The sequence below is a fragment of the Rhagoletis pomonella genome, unplaced genomic scaffold (genome assembly GCF_013731165.1).
Source record: "Rhagoletis pomonella isolate Grant_MI unplaced genomic scaffold, Rhpom_1.0 Rhpom_scaffold_00001, whole genome shotgun sequence".
In the NCBI taxonomy this organism is placed as follows: domain Eukaryota; kingdom Metazoa; phylum Arthropoda; class Insecta; order Diptera; family Tephritidae; genus Rhagoletis; species Rhagoletis pomonella.
The window spans coordinates 98,150,512-98,153,257 of NW_023458555.1; positions in this window are offsets into that span (position 1 = coordinate 98,150,512).

The following is a 2,746-nucleotide window of genomic DNA, read 5'->3' on the forward strand; positions in this document are numbered from 1 at the left end:
TGTTATAATTTCGTTTTTTTAGTTTTTCTCGAAATATCTATGTAATATATGTAAAGATGTGCATATAAAACCAAAAAGGTCTATCAATTATCTTTCCAACCATATGCACATTTTTAAATCCGGTACATAATTTTTTTCGAAATATGAGCTTTTGGAAATACTGAAAATTCCACTTTTACGCTCCCCCGAGAACCTACCCCGTTAATTTGCAACAAAAAAAAGTACACCTTTCAAATCAGTAGAAGGGAGCTGACCACGCGCACTTTTAATTTTTTTTTATCTTAACGGCCGCTATACCACACTTATGCCTCAAAACGAGTCTCGTATTCGAATGAGTGGAATATACAAAGAGTTAAATGAGTTAGTTGAATGAACTGACTCCCTAAAGTGAGTTGGAGTCATTGAGTCAACTGCTATAAATTTGCTGAGTTACCCACCTTTAAGAGCCATTCACATACAACTTTCCTCGCTTTGCTTGACAGTTCAAACTTTGACAATAAAGCGTGAAATGCAGAAGGCATGCTACAATAAACGCTTTGACTGCTTTGCGTTCTTCTTTTCCTCCATATTTTTTATCTGTAAAATAGATTGCCAAAGCGGGCAAAAGTAGAGAGTTGCCCACGATTTTGCTTCGTTTTGCTTTGCTTCAAACGTTTTTTATGTGAGCATACTCATGCATATGCCTACATCGATCTTATATGTCAAAGCAAAGAACTATCAAGCAAAGCGAAGAAAGTTGTATGTAAATCAGCTTTTAATGTTGTTATGGGTTACTGTGCGCCGCACAAAATGGCCCGTAGTCATAGTCAAAATAAAGTCGACTTTAAAGTTAGTTGCAGCTTTTTGACATAATTTTCAATGGGATATCTGTCAAAAAATCTGCAACTAACTTTAAAGTCGACTTTATTTTGACTATGACTACGGGCCAATATAAATACTTTATTCTTCGGCATATAGCGCACCCGGTAGCGTGCCATGAATTTCACCATCAAATAATTTTTCTAGAGCGTACGGCAACACCAAAACTACATGGAAGGTCTGCTATTTTGCGATAGCTGTGTTCCTTGCTGATAGTGTCGCTGATTGTCACTTGTTCCTGCAGGTTTGTTTGGCTACTTTTTTTTGGGTTAATAAACGCTTTCCTGCGGAGGCTGGTGATAGTTGTGACAACTGTCTGCAACTGCCGTCTTCACAGGATGGAGTTTATATCTTAACACATATATTGGAATGTGGAGAGCCATATATATCGGGTTTTATATCTTGGCATCTATTTCGGTAATTTACTAGTTTGACAGCTACGTTTTCCTTTGCACTGAAACTTTCTGGCGGCAACATTATCCATAGTTTGACATACGGCTGTGCCACAAATGCGGAAGCTTTTTTTTTTTGTGTGTGGCAGAAGTTGTTAAATTTACATCTATTTTACAACTTGCAATTAACGTACGTTTTTTTTTTGTATCTGATTCGATTTTGATTTTCACCCTTTATTACCGCAAACAATATTCTGCCTTATTCGGAGTTTCGCCCGAAAATTGTTCATCCGCATAGTAAATACATAAAAACCAAAAGCAAAAAGTGAACCGGTTCGGGGTAAATGGAACTCATGATAAGGCTGATTACATTTAAAAGCTGCCAAGATTTTACCTAGCCCCATTGTCTGGATAAAATTCTGACGTTCGTATTGGTATTCTAGCCATTTTGAGAGATTTTTTTTTTGCGGTTAAACCCGATAATAAAAAAAAAATAAAAACGCGAATGTCCGGAAATAAAAACCCGCACAAATATTGCCCTGATATAATTTGTATCTAGCAACCCAACAGATAGCTGGAAAACAATAAATTTTATCCTGTGAAGACGGCCAGTGAGGAGCAAAGCATTGAATGGCTGCCTTCAACCGGCTAAGATTTGTGGAATTGGAGCATGGTAACCTCGGAGTTTCGAAAATTCTTTTTTTGACATTCCTCCTTGCACTGCGGAAAATTCCAGTTGGAAGAGTAGCGGAACTAGGCCAAAGGACGCAGTGCCCGTTATTCTTCCAGGTGGAATATTCCCGCAGTGCAAGGGTATAAAAACCTGCTGGCAACCCCACAGTCGGTCATTTGCGAATTCGAAACGTCAAACCCTAAGACGAAGAAATACGTGTGTATGTCGATAGGGTGCGGATTGCCGAAGTTTCAATTTTAATATAACGTCGGTATTTCTGTAAATATAAAGTGTAATTTTAAAAGAAAAGTGTGTAACTTGAGTGGAAAAAAAGAAAAAAACATTACAAAAAGTCCAAAACAAATGGAACTTTCTTTAATGAGGCTTTAAGCAAATCACTGCATATAAATTAAAAAAGGGAAACTGAAACGTATCCAAAGGACTGAAAACCCGGGAAAATACCTGCCGTATTTTACAATTGCCACAGGAGCAAGACAACAGGTGGAAGGCAAGTGCATCGGCAACATCATCAGCCGCAAAAAGGGTAAGTGTCCAACCTCATGCAGTATATTTTGCTTAGCTGGACATCCTTCTTTTCACGAAAAACTGGGGCGCTTAACCGAAAAGAAGAGGCACTTAAGCACAAAGGCAGCAAAGCAAAATATACCTACTGTACACACTTGCAATTGTAAGGAATTCGGTTTGAAATATGATTTTTTTTTGTAAATTCGACGTGGGTTCTTCGCAGAAATGATGTGGGGTCATTTCAGGTACAAGAGGAAAAAACGACCTAAGTTTAAATATGCCATAATTCTTTATTTCG